The 20,024-nt window shown below is 41.8% G+C and overlaps 1 protein-coding gene and 1 pseudogene across 2 annotated transcripts in view; both read right to left on the bottom strand.

Annotated features, from left to right (window-relative positions):
* SCHIP1 (schwannomin interacting protein 1) overlaps positions 1–20,024 on the bottom strand; it is a 621,980-nt gene that overhangs the window by 558,834 nt on the left and 43,122 nt on the right. The window lies entirely within an intron of this gene.
* On the bottom strand, positions 8,469–9,051 carry LOC132573446 (mitochondrial calcium uniporter regulator 1-like; annotated as a pseudogene).

Genomic DNA, 20,024 nt, shown 5'->3' with positions numbered 1-20,024 from the left:
TCTTTGTACTTTGTACTTTAGCATGCATAGACCAATATGGGCTTTTATGAGAATATAGGATAACCATAGCTCCAAATTAATAATAAAATAATAATAAACTTAACTTTTGTAATTAAAGTCATTGATGACAAAAAGAAAATACACAGTTGATTAAAAATGACTACCAAGCAAGGGGAAATCATAATGATCAAGAAATGCAATCTTCTTTCCCAAGGTATAAAAATGATCTCATTATGACAGAGGAATGCAGAATAATCTTAGGCTGCAGTCAGACAGGCAATTTGGCCCAATAAAATTGCTGTTCCCATACGGATTAAATGGGCTCATTCACACAGCCACATCTGGTGCTCATTCCCCATTGTATGTCAAGTTGGATGCACTCACCCCGTTGTATGACAAGTTGGATATAAATAGCCATCAGAGAAAGTCCGGTGCTTATGGATGTCTGCACATTCATCCTGCATTTCCAGATGTCTGAATTCCCCTGTTGCATGCTCAAACCAGTTCAGAAGTATGAACCTTTAATTTCAGTTTTGTCATTCTTTTTTTACTGGTAGCACATATGGGCATGGGTGCATGGGCACCCAAGCACACCCAATGATTTTTTTTATTTTAAAAAGTCGAAGTTGATTTTTAAAAAAGACCAAACCATGTGCTCTGTAGTTGACATGCAGCACTAATCTGAATGGTCAACCACAGAAGAAGTGTGCGGTGAGGCCAGATCAGGGTGAGAGTCTGATCTAAAATATCTGTCACAAAATGTGAAGGAGTAATTCGTGACATGCCCAAACTATGCCATCTTCCAGTCTGGCCACAACCTCTGTTACAAATTTGCATCCTTTTTGTTCAGTCTACATAGTCTCATAAAGCCATTTCCTCTGCAGTTTGGCTACATTGTAGCCTCTGCCACATTTAAGTCAAGTTCCTTCTTTCCTCTACCAAGGACATAGTTTCTTTATTTAAGCACCCATAAGCTCCCTTCTCTTTTCAAATTACTATTCCAAGCTCAAATCTTCAGCAATTAATTTTTTGCCTATGTTTTAGGAAAGCCCTATTATATTGCCAGCTGTCATCAGTAGTATGTGATGTCCTAACTTGCAACATTCAGGGAGGGGGGCTCTCATCACTTCTCACTAAGTAGAGAAACTGATGACCCCACCTATTTGGCCCACTCTTAATCAAGACAGTAATTAACAAAACAGCTAAGTCAAAGCTGACTTTATCTCTAACCCATGAGAAGGAAAACGTCCTCACATTAACAAGGAATTGCATTCAGAATAGAGAAAAAGGAGGACAATTTATTTTTATTTATATTTATTAGATTTTTATCCAGTTCCTCCCCCAGAATGGGACTAGGGTTGGCTAAAAACAGGGCCTTTTTTGTCGAAAAAGTCCAGCAGGAAATAATTTGCATATTAGCCCACACCCCCTGACATCACCATTGTTTCACATCGACTTTTAAAATAAAAAGTCCAGCAGGAACTCATTTGCATATTAGGCCACACCCCCTGGCCCTAAGCCAGCTAGAACTGTGTTCCTGTGCATTCCTGCTCAAAAAAACCCCTGGCTAACATAACATTTCAACAGCAATAATAAAACCATGATTTCAGTAAAGTCCTATTAAAACTCAGCATGCAGCTTCCAGCATAAAAAAAATTAATAGTGTTGATGGTAGTCTACCAAAATTACATTAGTGAATGCCTGGTGGAATGACTCTGCCTAACATGCCAAGCAGAATGCAGTCAAGTCCTGAAGGGCACAAGTCTCTTCAGATAAAGCATTCCACCAGGTCAGGCTCATGATGGAAAAGGCCATTGATGTTATGAATTAGGTTGACAGGTCTGACTCAAGAAATATCTGGGGACTTTGGGGGTGGAGCCAGGAGCAAGGTTGTGTCAAGCACAAGTTCTGGCCATCACATTTAAAGGGGCAGTGCAGCTTTTAAATGCCTTCCCTCCATTTCGGGAGCTCCACTTCGGGGGCTCATAGAACTCAACTCCCTGGTTCAATCATTTTGAAACTCGGGGGCTGTTTTGAGGAGAGGCACCAGATGCTATGCTGCTACTTTAGTGCCTCTACCTCAAAAAAAAAGCCACCCCCCAGGACCCCAGATACCCACAGATCAATTCTCCATTATACCCCAGGGGAACCAGTCTCCATAGGGTATAATGGAGTGCCCAGCAGCCATTTCTCTCCCCCGCCCCTGCTTTCTGATAACCCTGAAGTGGGGGAGGGCCTCCAATCCAGGGGATCCCCTGTCACAAACTGGGGATTGGCAACCCTATTATGAATTCATGGGACCTGGGTTCCTTTTCTTAGTAACAAGGGTCCCTACCATTGTTGAGCCTGTGGGCAAATTTGGGCTCAGAATGGTGAATGCCAGCACAAAATGTCTGTAATGGGGATAGGGTCCAACCACAAAAAGTTGAGAGCTTCAAGCCAAGCATCTCTCTGTGACAGAGGCCCCTATTTCCAAAAGGGTGCTCCCTGAAGACACAACAGGGCTCTGTTGAAGCATATTCTTTGCCAATGAAATGGAGGGAAACCAGCACTTTCTTTTTTGGTTTGGGAAAGAACAAAGTAGCACTAGGAAACTTTGCCAATGGGCATCATGACATCTACATATACCACACTGGGGGTCACTGCACTACAGTGTGATGTTAAGAGTATGACAAAAGGGATGGAATATCATAATCAATGTACTTTTATACTATCAAGATAATTTTGGGATGCAAACATAGATTTTTATATCTTCAGGTTCATATATGAGGGGCATAAAATGGTTTGATATTCTCTCCTAAAATGCAGAAAAGTAATCAGCTAAAATTTTATAGTCAAGACAGAGGCATCAATCCAAAAAGGAAAGCAAGGTTTTAATAGAAATTTTAATATTTTATGATCTGCATTATCAGAAGAGTCTTATCTATGCTGCTCTGTTAATATGTGTTAATGCTAAGCAAACCCATACAACACAAATAATTTAAACCATTTCAGTACTCAAATTTACCGTTTGGATTGCAGGGTAGTAAAGCTCATTCCAATTATTCTTTCAATGTTCCCAAGACTAATTTTCTTATTTAAATAAATAGTATTACAGAAGCTTGTAAATTTTCACACAGTAAATGAAGGAGAATTATCTCCAGTGCAGAAGTTACATGCTGTAGTTTTGGAAATTGGTTATTACAGTTTGTTACATTCTAATGAGCTTTCCTGCAGCATTAAAGACGCCTTTAATCAAGGCATTCAGAACTTACACACGTAAACTTTATTAAGTGCCTTTATGGTAGACATAGGTCAGTTTTGGCTTTCTGTTTACATGACTGAAACTATGGAATGAACTTTGGTTTGCCATATGAGCAAAAAGAAGACTTCTCTGTTGTGCACAGTTTTTCATGTGGTTGCCTGGAAAGCCCTAGCAGAGTGGTGTGGAATCATTCAATCCTGGCTGGACAAAATGGGTATGCCCAGACACAAAGTGGATATGCCATTGTCAGCTTTCAAGAAGAAGAGTGAGACTTGCAAATCATAACAATCCAAAAGTGAACTGGAGCCCCCATTACTCATCAAGTCAGGAAGGAATTGTTAAGCAGGCATCAGCCATCTCTAAGATAGCCACATATTTCCATGGTTGCAGAAAAGTTGACAGGGGGCAAGGAAAGGGAATTGAGAGAGCTATCAGTTCCCCTCAACTCAGTGGGAAGGTTAGTCTAGGGAGTGAAGGTAACACTTGGTCTGAATTGTCTGCAGTATGACAATATGGTCATACTGGTGTCCAGCCAACAGAATAGTACTTATATGCTCAATTGAACTGAGCACTACAATTGGAAACCCTTAAGATATCATATTGAGCCAGGCTTTGATTAGGAAAAAAGGCTTGTCCTTAGGACTATACCAGGTTCTAGAAATGAGTCTCAGGAGTAAACAATTCTGATCATTTTGTATTATAAATTATTTATCCTTACCCTATGTATTATGGGTCCATTTCCCCTCCATATTCTAATAAAGCCTACACATTTATTAATGCAGTAGTTTTCAAACTGTGTTCTAGAAAACTCTGCATTTATAAGAACATAAAGAAACCTGTTGCCTCCAGAAGTTTAGAAGCAAGCACTTCCTCAAAAAAACTAAAATCCAGGAAGTATCTCTGCCTTTAATCATAGAATTTCTGGGGCTGTTCAGATGCACAGTATAATCAGTTGCCGCTGCTGTTTCATACCGAATTAAAAGTGGCTGATCAGACAGCAACATCTGCCCCCCAGTATTAACTCGTAGTAGCCCCCCCCCCCAATCCTTCTCAGAACCGGAGTAATTTGTTACCTGCTCCTTTGTGGTGTTTTTTGAGTTCTTCGGTTTCACCTCGTAGTTTCCCCATCTAGTTAGTTCTCGACCAACTTCCAGATGTCTGAAGGCTGTCCTGGAGCAAAAGGAGCCTCAGACATCCGGTTTACGGTCGCCATTTTTTTTACTACTTAGTTATATGCGCATAACTGCATAACCACATAATGTTTTAACCTATGCACATGCGCATAATGTGCATGCACGTAATGTGCACATGCGCATAAAAGTTGAGGGGAAAAGAACTGCATGGTGCCGTTGTGTGGACAGCAGAAGACAGTTTCACCGCGGAGTGATTCGAATTGGAGTATGGCAGTCTGATTGATAAGATCCGGAATAAAGATATTCGGAACAGAACCGGGTCAGTTTAACATGGACTCAACACACTGTGTGAACAGGGCCTCTATGTCATTATTACAGTTAATGGTGGCCTGGTAGCCTGGACATTTATCAGGGGATCCTCAATGAAAAGAAAGGAACTATCTGACATACAATAGACCCAAATCTGGAACACACCAGGTTACACTTCCAGTTGTCTCAATATTCAACTCTTAAATTACAAAGTCATATCACAATGGTACTTAGCCACTCTCATATGTCTCCTCGCCCATTCCTCCAGGGCTTTTTTTGTTTAAAAAAAGCCCAGCAGGAGCTCATTTGCATATTAGGCCATACCCTCTGACATCGCCATTGTTTCACACAGGTCTTTTTTTGTAGAAAAAGCCCATCAGGAACTCAGTTGCATACTAGGCCACACCGTCTGACATCAAGACAGCTGGAACTGCATTCCTGTGCATTCCTCCTCAAAAAAAGCCGTGTTCCTCCAACCTACTGGAAAATGTGTGGGAAAAGGGGTACCTTGCTTCATTGTTGGTGGGAATGTACTGTAATTCAAATGTTCTGGAAAATGATATTAAATCAAATCAAAGAACATATGGGGTACGATATATCCCAAGATTACCAGAAACAGTCCTTCTCAATATCTGGGAAAACAGAACAATTCCCAAAAACTTGTCATGATGATGCTAACTGCCACAAAAGCAAACAGCTTCCTATAGAAAAAAAGATACCACCCCACCATACAGCAATGGCAATCTAAATTGTTGGAATACTGTACATTTGACAAAATTACAAATAATATCCTTCACTATGAGAATATCTCAATCCACACAGATTTAGTTGAGAAATGACAACCAATATCAAGGAAATTTTGGAGAGTCTTACCAGATTTCATCTTGTTGATTTAAAGTAACATTGTTCCAGACAATGTAACCTTTTACTCTACTCATATTCTGTGACCAAAGCTGTTTATGTTGTACACAAGTGCACCTCATCCACATTAACTACTAAACTTTATAATGTGAAAGATTGGTTAGAAATCTTCAAGTTAACAAATCTTGTATTACCTCTATTGATATCATTTTGTGTTTATCGCCCATATAATGCAACCTGTGTTTTGATAATTTATGAATAAAAAGTTGTTTTAAAAAATGAGAAGACAAATAACAGACCGTCCCTGAAAGACAATTTGTCCATTCCTACTGATCTTCCATTGAAATATGCAGCTGCAACAGAGAACTGCTTTATCTTTACCTTGTACAGTTCACATGGGATAGCATGGAATCCCACAAGGCTTAGCCAGTGTTCACATGAATATGAATGCCCTAAAACATGTGGCACTAAATTCAGTATTGGAAAAGAGTTCTTTGAACATATCAAGTTGAAAAGCCACTGTATTAATGGGTTGTATTTATTGATCTTTTTGCTGCTAACATACAAAGGCATTCTTCTGTCTTGTGAAAGACAAAAGGAACAAGAGTGCAGCACTTTAATACATATATGGGCCTTCAACACCATTACAATTGAATTATTTTTGTTTTACTACCACCATTACTATCCCTGAAAATCCATAGAGTATTCCTATAAACCTAGGGAACACTGAGAAACATAAGACAGAAATGCATTATTTACTTGCACATAATACACATGTCAAGGATTACAAACTACAAACATCATTCCTTGTTCTATAGAAAAGCCTGAAATTCCTTAGGGCAGAGCTTTTGTAGTCAGTGACAAATAGGCATGCCTAATTTATGTATATATAATATATATATTTTTTAAAAAACCTACATAATTGTACACAGAATAGAGTAAGCATTTCATTGTTCAGAATGAGAGATCTCAGAATGAAAATTATTTTTACACTGCTGTAAGACATAATAGATTTTCCCCCTCTTTTCCCAGTATAGCACATTATACAGAAGATACAAAAATGAGCTCCCAACCATATAGCATCAGTCAGCACATAGACAGGCAAACATGCCAGCAGCAGCAGAACTAATTTCAACATGCATTGGAAAATTCCTTCACTTTTGATGATGGATCTTCCTAGAAAGAAATCATTGCGGAGTCTAAAAGAAGTGAGGCTACAAGATGGAAAAGATTTTCAGGCTGGCAGAAAAAGCCGTCTTTAATTCATCTAATACATAGTGGCTGGTAGGTTTAGTTCTTCAGGACTCCCCACACACATACATTTGAAGATATCATCTTTTGCAATAGTTGCTCAGGGCTGCAGCATGCCTTATATTTCATGGGAACAGCCTTTCTATATTGTATGAGTCCCATGATATGTAGAATTACCTAAACTTTGTCTGTCTCCCTCTACTGTTGTCTTCCACCAGTGGGGTGAAGACTTTTTGGTTCTGGCATGCCCCCGATAAATGTTCTTGATCTCCACCTTGGTGGTGTTTTTGTTGAATTGTTTTGCTGTATAACTATATTTAATAGTGAAGAGTGGCCCTTAACTGTGGATACCTAAATCCATGGATTGGGGAGATACTGACATTAAACAGATTTTCCTGTGCAGACAATGCACTTACTTTGACTCTGCAGAGTTAGCAGTAGTAGCTTTGATGGTGGCAGACTCAGGAGCCAATCTGGGCCTGGCCACAGTGGACACCAAGAGCAACTCCAAGCTTGCAGTAGCTCTAGGGTTGCCAGTCCCCAGGTCTGAGCGGGGGATCTCCTGGTTTCAGAGGCTTCTCCCCACTACAGACCAGCTGGCCAGTGGGGGGACCCCTCCCCCCAAAACAGGGACATTGCCACACGATGCCCTAGAAGTGATATCATCGCATCAGGGATGTCACACAGGAACACTCTGGTTTTTGGGTGAAACTCTATGGTTTGATGGCAAATTTAAACAGAGTGTCACCCCAAAACCAGAGTGTCACCAACGTGATGATGTCACTTCCAGGTGACACAGGAAATTGCATGACATCCCTGCCCACCCCCAGAATGCCCCCAAATCCCCCACTGAAGCAAAGAGAGGACCTGGCAACCCTAAGTGGCTCCCAGACACTGACACCATTGCAGCCTGGCTCAAAGATGGGTAGTGATGTTTGGAGCCATATCAAGCTTGGCCATGGTGTGAGATGATGGGATTTCTCCAACTCTATAAATCTCATGGGAACCTCCACTTGCAAACCTTATTTTAAATGTTCTTAAGGTTGAAATGGAGTCAAGGCATCTCAATGGTCCTGCTATAGCACTGAGGAGCAAGTGAGTTTGTATGATCTGGTAAGTAAATTCTGTTAGCAGCTGTTTACTAAAACAGGTCTGTCCGTGAAATGACAGGAAAAAAATCCATCAGCAACCAGTAACAAAAATGGCATACAAAGCCTGCTTGAAAAGGTGTTTTGTGCCTTATTCAGACTAGGGTTGCCAAGTCCAATTCAAGAAATATCTGGGGACTTTGGGGGTGGAGCCAGGAGACTTTGGGGGTGGAGCCAGGAGACATTGGGGCGGAGCCAGGAACAAGGGTGTGACAAGCATAATTGAACTCCAAGAGAGTTCTGGCCATCACATTTAAAGGGACAGCACACCTTTTTAAATGTCTTCCTTCCATAGAAAATAATGAAGGATAGGGGCACCTTCTTTTGGGGCTCATAGAATTGGACCCCCTGCGCCAATCGTTTTGAAACTTGGGGGGTACTTTGAGAAGAGGCACTAGATACTATATTAAAAATTTGGTGCCTCTAACTCAAAAAACAGCTCCCCCAGAATCTCCAAAACCTCCAGATCAATTCCCCATTATTCCAAAACACATTAATTATATACTTGGCTAAAATTAAACATTATGTTTTATGTATAACAGGTTGTACTTTGGTGACCATATTCTTGTACATCACAGCCATATTGCCATCCATGGTGTTAATTAACACAGATACAATAATCTCAGATTGCAGAGTGGTGAAACCATTTTCCTCCATAAGGCACACAAGGGCATGGGTGTCAAAATAAAGCTTCCTGACGGGGGGGGGGGACTCGCCTTACTGGTTTCTACGTGTAGGGGTGATGCACAGATGCTGATATCTCGCTGTTTGGAGGTGAGGGAACGACCCCCATCGAGGCAGAGGAAACGGCTCCTCCTTGCCCCGAACACGCCGACGCTCTCACGGCATGAAAAGCCACGTGCTGCTGAACTTGCGCGGCCGTTGGTCTTGAGGCCAGCAGAAGCCAGGAGCTTGCTGCCAGTTTCCGGCACGCCGTTACTACTCCTCTGCCTCCAGTCTCCTAGGCAACGGCACGAGACCGCCGAGCATATGATGACATTACAAGAGGCACCGGAAAGGAAAGCTCGTCACTCCCGCTGGATAAGGAAGACCCTCTTCCTGCCACCCACAACCATATGACGGCTGCAGCCTGACCTCTCACCATCCCGGCTCTTCAGATCCCCATCAGGGATCGGTGGGAAGGAAAGGGAGGAGGAGAAGCTGCTGGGATCAGGGCTGGGTGGGAAGGGCCGCCATTCCCCCCCGCTTTCCAGATTTTTGGCACGTGGGGGATTGAGGCTCCAAATCGGGGGTCTCCAGCCCAGGCGGGGGATTTGGGAAGCCTAATACAGACTGTCTAAATACCATTTTGCAATTTAGGCTCTGTGGTAGTTCAAGATAAAAGAAACATTTAGCAACTGTTTATTCCACAGAACTGAGAACCTATTCAGGTTTTACACAACATGAATAAGTTCTCAAAATAATTTTGCATTTTGTTACATTAAAAAATTAAGTTTCTATCTGGTTCTGTGTTTAAGACTGAAAGCAATCCTTTTTACCCATGTAAAGTCTGTTTTCAGAAATTATTGTTCAATAAATTCAGCTACAAAATATGAATCTGATTAAAGGAACAACGTACCATCTATCCTTAAATGTTTTTCAACTGAAAGATACCTCTATGGCCACAGATTGTTTCCCAAGTACTGGCGTGGATTCAGCAGGTCCCAAGCAGGAAAGTAAATGGGTTTAGTACAGTTCTGTTTTAGCAAGATCTTGTGCAGAACCAAGCACTTTCCTCCCTCTATCTCAGGGGTGGCCAATGGTAGCTCTCCAGAAGTTTTTTGCCTACAACTCCCATCAGCCCCAGACATCAGCCATGCCATCAGCCTCAGCCATCAGCCATAAATAAATAAATACAATTCAAGACAATGGCCCCTAAACCTTCAGGAAAAATGAGAAAAATCACTATGAGTTGACTGCAAATTGTTCACTACATCCAATACCAATAAATGTTAATAAACATAGACAAAATCTGTGTTGTGTTTCTCAATAATTGCATTTTATCAAAAAATTTTCAATAAAGGGGTCCCATACCATTAGCGATACCAGCTTTTTTTCAGGGATTTTAATTCCTTTATGTCCATAAATGGATGTTTTTGCTGTTCTTAAGAGTTGTAACAAAAACAGACCCCCATATCTTGGAAACCTCTACCAACAGTCTTTGTTACAAGAGCTGATCTTCTTTTTGTTATAAGTCCTAATTTTCAGATCTTATCTTATCTTTATGGGTCCCTAGGTAAAACCCCATTTACAGCAATCATATCTTCCTCAGAAGAACTTTCTGCTAGGTCCCCAGTATATCAATTTCACTCCTGCAGAGAGCCATCAATGAAGGAAAAAAATTGAAAGGAAGGTGTTGCTCCACTTTTTCTTAGAGATCTTCCAAATACTATGGCAACCCTCAAATGTAATTGCTGATAGACACAATACAGGTTTTGTATATGTTTATTAACATTTATTGACATTGAATACATTGAACAATTTGTAGCCTACTCATAGTGATTATTTCATTTTTGTGGTCTATATACACTGTGAGCCTTTTGTGTATAATAGGAAAAATGAGAATGGCATAGAAAGCACCTTGTTTTAAATATTCGCATGCATCAAATGTCTTCTAAAATCAATAAGGTACCTGTGCTCTTTTGCAGTAGAACAGTGATATTTGACTCCGGTAGCACCTTGAAGACCAACAAGATTTCCAGGTTATGAGCTTTTGAGTGTCAAGGTTGCCTTCTCCAGAGCTTTTGTATCTGATGAAGGGATCTTTGACTGTCGAAAGCTTACACCCTGAAATCTTGCTGGACTAGACTCTTGCTCTGAGATCACTAATTGTATCATAGATGTAGGTCCATGATGAGTTTCCCCAGTTACAGGCACTTCTTGATTATTAGCTAAAATATTGTTGATATAAGTTCCTGACAATAATTTATTGCATTAGAACCAAATGGAACACAATGCCGAAAGACTTCAGAAGCTTGCAAACCTTTTGCAAAGTACCATAAAATAGCCTGTTATTACAGCCTCTTTAAATCCTTTGCTATTTATAGTGTCATTATATTCAAGATTCTTTCATATTGTGAAGCTCTTATGCCTCGGTCATGTGCATTACGATTAAGCGTTCATATTAATATCCAACGTCTCATCAAGTCATAAAAGTATACAGACTCCGATTGGCATAAAAACCACAGCCAGTGCTAAGATTGCAGCAGGCTAGGGACTTATCAAGAGAGACATATGTAGACAGACAAAGCTTAATGAGGGCAGAAAAGCAAAAGCATTATCAATGCGGCATGGCAAAGAGAAAGGAATCTTCCTCAGTTAAATTTTGTAGCAAGATTTGGAGTCATTGGAGGTAGGGCTTCAAACTGCAGCTCAAAGAGGAAGAGGAGAATGGCTTTTTTTTAATTGAACCTTACCCAGTTATCCTCCCTACCCCGATCCCTTGGCTTTCTAGTTGGATCTGACCTTCTCTCAAAAGATCTAACCCAGCAACTGAAACTTCGCTTGTGTTTTTAACTCCCTTTCTGTTGCCTTCTTATGTGAGGATACTGACTGAGACCATCTAAAGTCTGGCCTTCATTTACACCAATCATCAAGTGAGAGTGTGTTGGATCCCTGTTCAAATCAGGCAGAGGAAGGACAGGGTACAATTCCTGATAATGAGTTGCCTCCTCCCTCTGGAAGTTGCCCTTAGCCAGGACAAGCCAACAGGAACAGCCCTTGCCTCTTGTCTCAAAGAGCTGACCTCTCATCTCCACTCATACCTGTCAATGAAGGAAAATTAAGGGTACCTGGAACAGAGCTGTCTGCCTTGGCTGTTTCTTGGTGGTAAGGCCCTGAGCATCCTCTGCTGCCACTGTGGTTATAGGTAAGCTCTCTCAAATAATAGGCAAGCTCAAGTAAAAAGGGGCTGGGGGACAGAAGAAGAGGAAGGGGGGAAAAGCAGAGAAAGTAAAGTCTCTATTCCTAAATGGACAAAAGGCAAGCTTAATTATTGACCTCCAGGGAACTCTTCCTCAGTTCTGTTCCTTAGCAAAAGGCTGATCTGGGCCCCTCTACAACAGAGGAGCTGGTTTCAAGCTGTGTCTGTATATTCTTTGCAAAAATTCCCTTCAGTTTCTTTGGTCAGTTATAGCATTTATATAATTTGTGTCAATATATTAAACTATCAACATGGACAGGTTTGTGGAAACTTAGATCCAGAGACTAGATGCATTAAGAGACAAGCTTGATCTTTCTATAAACTTGAAAAATGCCCCAGGTTTACAGAAAAATCTGAATTTTTTTTTTTTTTAAATCACATACACATTGGGAGGTGTTAAACATGGAGAGCCAGTTTGGTGTAGTGGTTAAGTGTGTGGACTCTTATCTGGGAGAACCGGGTTTGATTCCCCACTCCTCCACTTGCAACTGCTGGAATGGCCTTGGGTCAGCCATAGCTCTCGTAGGAGTTGTCCCTGAAAGGGCAGCTGCTATAAGAGCTCTCTCAGCCTCACCTACCTCACAGGGTGTCTGTTGTGGGGGGGAGGAGATTGTGACTGCTTTGAGATTCAGAGTATAGGGCGGGATATAAATCCAGTTTCTTCTTCTTCTTCTTCAAATAAACCCAAATAATGGAAGCAGCACCTGTAGCTTCAAGGAATGAATGCCCTCAGGGCTGTTGCTAGGCAACCACATAGTATTCCCAGCTTTAGTTTCTGTCAATAAAAGGCAGGGATAAGGAGCAGGGCCCTTTCTAGGATTGTTTTGGTCTTTGAGGGAAGTCTTATTGGGGCTAGGCACAGCAGCAACCCCCAGGCAACTTACAACCACATGACTTGCTTGACTTACCCAGGCCTTTCTGCTTGCTATTGTTCAAATTCATCCACCCCATGAAAAGCTAGTGTGATGTATTTTAGTTAGAGTTTCAGATTAGTATATATATTTTAACAGCAGTCTGGAGTGTTGGTTGTTGGGTGCCAAATGATGTTTTATTCTGATGTCTGAACTAGGGTGCTATTTTATGAATTGTGAATCAATATTGTTGTAAATATGTTTTACCTCTACTTATAGATTGTTTTATTGAATGTTATGAGATGCCCCAAGCCCTGTGACCCAGCAAAGGGGTCTAAGTTTAAAAATAAATAAAATTTTAAAAGTCTAGGAGACTTAGTTTTGAATCAACACTCCACCATGGAAATTCACTAAGTGACCTCAGGCCAGTTACACATTCTCAAGCCTAATTTAACTCACAGGGTTGTTGTGAAGATAAATGGAAGAGAGGAGAATAATGTAAACTGCTTTTTGCCCCATTGTCCAGAAATGTGAGGTATAAATGAAATCATAGGGCTGAAGGTGAGAAGCAGGTAAAAGGTAGCTGGGTGGGTGGGTGCGTGGGAAGGAGCGAGGAAGCAGAGAAAAGTAAGGATTTGTGAGTTGCCAAGAGGAGAGGAAATAGTGTGGGATACAGGGGAAAATGAGCTTCTCCCACACATGGCTCCCCACCATGCAACTGGGTCCAGCCCGGCAACTGACAACATACAACTGAAAGTTGTGCATTGCAACTAGCAGGAGGTTCAGAAGTGGGGACATGGGAGGGGGCATCTTGTACACCACTATCAAGTCACGTAAAAGAAGTGATGTAGGGTAGCTATAGGAATTGTTGTGGAGTTTCCAGTTATTCCTAGAGCTACCCTACGTCCCTTCTGGGATTTTCCTGGAAGTGACACAGCAGCACACAACACGCTAGTTTGTCTTTTACATTTTCCTGCTGCCACTTGAAGTGGAAGCAGGGAAGGACAGCTGCTGGTGAGGGGCATAGCAGCCCTATACACAACTTGGCCATAGTTTTCCCAGATTGAGCCTGCCAGCAGGAGGGAAAACTGAAGACAGGGGGCAGTTAAAGGTAGGTTGGTAGGTGGGTGGGAAGGAGAGAAAGAAGCAAGAAAGGGAGAGGCTACAGAAAAAGGAAAATGCTACAGGAGCTTTTAGGAAATAGAAAGAAGAAATAGTGAGGGAGGGAGGAATGAGATGCCTTCTGTGAGTTTTTACAGGTCCCCAGCTTGTTCTGTATTTGTTAAGATGCTTTTAAAAGCAAACTAAAAGAACAGTGAAATTAAAGAGCAAAAGAAGTGCTTGACTTCTAAGTGATCTATAGAAATGAACTTTATTGACTCAAGCTGAAGAAAAGGTCAAATGGACATATGAAGTCATATACTCCTCCAAGGATATGTTACGTATGTAAGACATTCTACAAATGTTACAGTGAAGATGCTGCCTTTATAGTCTTGGGCACTGTGGTGGTAATGATGCGCCTGTCAAAACATAAAGGCTCAGAATAAAAAGGTTAGAGATGGGTTCACTTGTTCTGTGTTTTAAAGAATGTCTGTAGGAAGAGGTAAAGGTCAAGTCTCTAGTCCCCTGTGGGAAAAACCCCACCTTACAGGTGAGGAAACTTCAACAAGACAGAAAGAAAGGTCAGGCCAATAATATCAGCTACATACTACAAAAACATGTAAAGTTTAAATTTGTGAGGTCCTGAAAAGATGCATCGTGGCTGATGGTGATAGCAATGAACTGTTGGGAAAAAACCACTTTGATCAACAGGCAATTCATTTGGTCAGCAGGTAATGAAATAACCATGAAGGATTTCCCCACCCCAGCAAGGTGGCTTTTGCTATTCAAAATGACTGATTTTTCATACAGAAAAACCAGAGGCATAACCAAACCAAAGCTGAGCATTTTAAAGCCCCACTTTCAGCAGGAAAGGTTTAAATGAATACTTTCAAGTCCTCTGTGCCCTTTGACCTGTTTTTTTACAGCCCCAGGCATGCATCCGAAGGGGTTTATTGAACCCTTTGTAAGGCATTTTGCAGAAAACATTGTGCATGTTTCTGTTAAGCGGTACTTTTTCCATTTTCTCACCTATTACCTGTTGAGGAAAAACCCAAGCCCTGCCACTATACTGAAGCTTGTCAAACATATAGCTTCCGTTTATTAAGGACTACTTATAACTGCTTAGCTAATCCTGTTGACATTCTGTTTGTAAAATGGTCACGCTATCTTGCATGTTCAGGTCTGGTTATAAATGGCTCACATGCTCTGGATACAATTCTACCTTTCTATTTGCCCCAACAAAGTTGGGAAAAGAAAAAAGAAAGTATGTACTGCAGATATCTGCAGCTGGTGTTCCTGTTCAGAATGCCATTCTTCATTTTAAGTTTGAACTCCAGATTGACTCTGCAATTATTTTTGAGGAGACTAACAAAGATGCAAAATACAGTGCAATTTTGCCAGTGGTTTAAAAACTAAAACACTGGAATGAAAGTCAGTAAGCACCATTCCTTGTTTCAAGCTCAAACCCCTTTGTGACGATTTTCTTAAGGCAGGAAAGATACCAATAGACTGTAGCAGGATAACCAGAAAATAATCTTGTTTTAATTTTTAATTTTTTAAAAATAATACTGTTCCTTACTAGTAACTGAAACCCAGTTTTTTTCAGTTAACCAAAAGCAACACTCAGCTAAACTGAATTGGAGAAATGGGGGTAAAATACAGAAAAGTTAACAGATGGTAAACCAGTCAGAGCTAAGTGTGATAGTTTTCACTGTGTGGTGTCTGGGTTCCTCTCAAACTGAATATAATTCAGTGAAACGACACCAGGGGGCACTATTTGCCCGATTGGAGCCCTGCACCTGTACTGATACCATCAGAGCTGTCTGGGGTCAGGAAAATGGTATGGGGAGAGGCAGGAGACACTTCTGCCCCCCCCCCCCCCAGATCACATTCCCAGTTTGAGCTGGAGATGTGGGAGCTTGGCAAACAAGTTTCTAACATCAGAGATGTAACTTGTTTTTTCGGGCAAGAAGACCTAGACACTACATATTAAATATTGTGGTAGGCTGTTTGGTCCTCACCTTGACCTTTATTGTTTATTATGTACTGGAGGAAACAAGTTGGATTGGTCTTGTAGTGCCTTCAGGACTGTGAAGTTAGACTTTTAAAAAACACTCTTTGGAGATATATTAAGGTGTTTCAGTTCCTATCCCCCCCACACACACACAAAAAAAAGGGATTTTTATTCAAACCTCACCATTTCACTCACACACTAATCCATCTTCTTCTAGCAAACTGTATGTCAACTAAAAGATCATAACCCTTTTGTTATAAAACTAAGTGATGCCAGGAAACAGTCATGCTTTGAGAAATATTGATCATTCAAAATGTTCCAAAAGGAGAAGCAAGTGAATTGTTACCAGCAACAAGAACATAATGACTTCTAAATTTAGAACAAATACAGTAAAAACAACTGGAAAGCAAATTGGTTTCTATTTAAAGCTTATGCCTTCCATTTTATTACTACCAAGTAAATAAAAGGAAAACAGTGCAACACAATCAATGCAACCTGTTCACACAGTGGCCTCCTTATTAATGGCTGTTCTTGGTAATTATTCATTATAAACCAGTATGTTAAAATGGTACACACTTTACAACATTAACAAAGCAATTCTGAGCAGGTCTACTTAGTGTCTTACTCAGGCCTACTCAACCTGGCTTACTCCTAGGAAAGCATTCTTAGGACTGCATGGTAAATTTTAGCAACCTATTCTTGTTGGTGGTGTAAATACAGTAACAGCAACTCCCAAAAAGAAGAGGAAAACAGGGAATTGGCTCTTGCTTTTTTCCCCATAACGGTTAGTTTACATGGGTGCAAACTGAAATATCTAGTGCCTTGAACAGGTATAATCCACAACTTGTTTTCTGCTAGCAGAAGGATACTTCCACCAATGGAGAAGGGTGACAATTTGGGCCAATTCAGACCTCCAGTTATCGGCTCAGAGTACTTTGGATCCAACCAGATAATATTCCAAGCTGGTTGAATCCTATGTAGGCACTATGTGTGTTGTTAAGTGCCATCAAGTTGCTTCCAAATTATAGCAACCCTAAACCCTATGAATGAATGTCCTCCAAAACATCCTATCACTAATAGGCTTGCTCATGTCTTGCAAATTGGGGGTCGTTGATTTCTTTATAGAATCAATCCATCTCATGTTGGGTCTTCCTCTTTTCCTGCTGCTTTCAACTTTTCCTAGCAATATTGTTTTTTCCAGAGACTCCAGCCTTCTTATACTGCAATACTGGGTCCTATTCCAGGTGGGCTGAAAATTCATAGAGTACATCACAAAGTTTGAGTCAGCCTGGAGAAGAAAGCGATGTGGGACAGCAGCAAGGACTAGGTCTTGACAGCAGAACCATTTAGAAGCAGCTAGCAGCTGGTTAGAGTCATGTACTGTATGATCTGGAAGAGCATCCAAAGAACTGTCAGGATTCTAGTTCTCACCCTAAGAAGTTGCAGGACATTTTAAAAGGCCATTGTGATGGATTGCACTTTTTAAAACTTAAAAGTGCTATGTAAATAGATAAAGTACTGTGAAGGGTTAATTCTTCACAGAGCCAGAGAGCCTTGAGTGACAGGCAGGGCTAGCCCTAGGGTGCATGGCACCCCAGGAAGACTTACTGCCTGTGCACCCCCGGGCTGCCCCCCTCCCCTCTTCTCTGCAGTGCCGCAATGTGGCACCATTCTCTGCTCCACTCTGCCACCCCACCCTAATGCACTCAGAGGAATGATGCCAGCCTCGTGCTTACCCGCTTTGATGGGCATCAGTAGAGCACTCTCTCTTAATAGAGAGCAGAACAAGGCTTCACTTCCCCCTCCCTTCCCGTTCTGGAAGGGAGGAGTGAGCGAAGCCTCTTCCTGCTCTCTACTATTCACCCAACAACTTGTGATTTGGACCCATGCCCGTCCTGGCTAATTGAAGCTTGCCAGAGGGAGCTTAGGTGTCCTATACGGGACATCGTAAATAGATACCTCTCGGAGGGCCTCTTTCCAATGCCTCTTAAAGAGGCAGTGGTCCGCCCCCTCCTAAAAAAGACTACATCAGACCTGGCCGAATCGGCACATTACCGGCCGGTCTCAAATCTGCCCTTTTTGGGCAGAATTATTGAGAGGACAGTGGCGTTACAATTGCAGAGTTTTCTGGATGATGCTTCCATCCTAGATCCACACCAGTTTAGCTTCTGCTCGGGCTATGGGACGGAGATGGTGCTCGTCGCCATCATGAATGATCTCCAGCGGCACCTGGATCAAGGCGGTTCGGCAGTGCTGTTGTTGTTAGACCTATTGGCTGCATTCAATACGGTCGACCACCGGTTACTGACCTGCTGCCTCACCTACGCAGGGATTCAGGGATTGGCCTTGCAATGGCTTTCCTCTTTCCTTGATGGTTGGGGACAAAGGGTGACGATTGGGGAGAGCTGTCCCAGAGATATCCACTTAATTGTGGGGTGCCTCAGGGGGCGGTGCTTTCCCTGATGTTGTTTAACATCTACATGCGCCCCCTTGCCCAGATTGCCTGGAGGTATGGGCTGGGTTGCCACCAGTACGCTGATGACACCCAGCTCTGTCTACTGATGGACAGCCGGCCTGGAGATGTCCCAGAAAATCTGGACCAGGCGCTGCAAGCCGTGGCGGGCTGGCTCAGGCTGAGTAGATTGAAGTTGAACCCAGCGAAGACAGAGGTCCTGTGCCTGAGCCATGGCGGCCTGAAAAGGGAAATTCCCCTACTGGTCTTTGATGGTGTGCACTGAAAACAGTGTGCAGGGTCAAGAGTCTGGGGGTGCTACTGGAGCCTTCCTTGTCAATGGACGCCCAGATAGCAGCCACTGCTAAATCCGCCTTTTTTAATCTAAGGCGGGCGAGGCAATTGGCTCCCTTCCTGGAGTGTGATGACCTGGCAACAGTGATCCACGCAACGGTCACCTCGAGGTTAGACTACAGTGATGCCCTCTACATGGGGCTGCCCCTGTGCCGAACCCAGAAACTGCAGCTAGTGCAGAATGCGGCAGCCAGACTGTTAATGGGACTCCCTAAGTGGGAGCACATACAGCCTAGGCTGCGGGAACTGCACTAGCTGCCAATTGTGTACCGGATTCATCACAAGGTGCTGGTTATTACCTTTAAAGCCTTATATGGCTGAGGACCTGCCTACCTTAGGGACCGTCTCTCCCCATATGTTCCCCAGAGAGTACTGAGGTCTAGCTCGCAAAATCTGCTGAAAATCCCCAGGCCGAAGGAGGCAAAATTGAAAATGACAAGGGAGAGGGCCTTCCCAGCTACAGCTCCCCACTGGTGGAACCAGTTACCAGAAGAGGTACGAGCCTTGCAGGACCTTAACCAGTTCCGCCGGGCCTGCAAGACCATCCTCTTCCAGCTGGCTTTTTAATGTGGAATTATTGTACCATCATCATCCAAAGCTATGTTACACTAAGATCGTAGCACCAATTAATCTGTGGTTTTAAACTGTTGTTTTAATTGATGGTTTGATTGTAATTGTATATTTAATTGAGGAATAATTGTTATATAATTGGGGTGTTTTATTATTGTACCATTGTAATGTCGTATTTTATGTTATGTAAGCCGCCCCGAGCCTGCTTCGGCAGGGAGGGCAGGACATAAATTAAATATTAAAAATCTTTTTAGGCAATTAAAATTAAAAATCTTTTTAGGCAAGCCTATGCTGATATCTGCTGAGTTGCTAAGAATAAGGAGCCGCCATCTACTATACGATTATGGAACCATCTAAACTGGCAGAACCAGCGCCAAACAAGTTTACTGCTGCCAGATTTATTCTATGTAATGAATTATGTATTTTAAATATTTTAACTTAATTAACTGGTTTTTATGTTTAATTTCTTTAATTGTTAAATTTTAAAGTTTTATCCTTTGTTAAATATGTGAAATGTTGTTAGCCGCCCTGAGCCGCCTAGGCGGGGAGGGCGGGATATAAATGTAAATATAAATAAATAAATAAATATAAATTATTATTATTATTATTATTATTATTATTATTATTATTATTATTATTATTATTATTATTATTATTATTATTATTATTATTATTATTATGAGAACAATCATTGGACACTTACCGTGAAGGGTCCTTCTCCTCTGAGGAAAGGAGGACGTCTTGTGGGTGATTCCCATCCTACTTGTAGGGAGGCAAGAACTAAATCTTTTTTCCACTTCCTGTTCCTGCTGGG

The sequence above is a fragment of the Heteronotia binoei genome, chromosome 6 (assembly GCF_032191835.1).
Source record: "Heteronotia binoei isolate CCM8104 ecotype False Entrance Well chromosome 6, APGP_CSIRO_Hbin_v1, whole genome shotgun sequence".
Taxonomy (NCBI): domain Eukaryota; kingdom Metazoa; phylum Chordata; class Lepidosauria; order Squamata; family Gekkonidae; genus Heteronotia; species Heteronotia binoei.
This window is presented reverse-complemented; position numbering and strand designations above follow the sequence as displayed.